This window comes from Parasteatoda tepidariorum, chromosome 10 (genome assembly GCF_043381705.1).
Source record: "Parasteatoda tepidariorum isolate YZ-2023 chromosome 10, CAS_Ptep_4.0, whole genome shotgun sequence".
NCBI classification, from domain to species: Eukaryota; Metazoa; Arthropoda; class Arachnida; order Araneae; family Theridiidae; genus Parasteatoda; species Parasteatoda tepidariorum.
Genome location: NC_092213.1, coordinates 81,453,404 through 81,453,817, shown reverse-complemented (window position 1 = coordinate 81,453,817; position 414 = coordinate 81,453,404).

The window sequence follows — 414 nt, the reverse complement described above, 5'->3', positions numbered from 1 at the left end:
ACAGAAAAATTTGGAGTATTTCTTTTCTTTCTGCTGAACAAGAAAAGTATCTTTAGAATATAATTCTGCAGAAAAAAAAATTCCTTGATTTTGTTAAAAATTTATAAATATAACTTTCTATCATATAACTGTTAAAATTGGAAAATGTTTAAATTTCTTTAGAACCGTTTATATTTTTAAAAGTTTCGATAAAAATATTAACTTTTAACAGCATTTAATCAGTGTTTTATTAAAATGTTTCAGTTTTTGTAGCTTTTGATATGAAGTCAACTGTTAGTACTCGCGTCCAAAATGAAAATTTCGGGGGGAAAAAAAAAGGAATGGTTTAATAGGAATTATTCAACGAAAAAGAAGTTTAAGAATTGGCGTAAAAGCGCATAAAGCGGTAATAACTGTTCGAACAAATTGAAATTG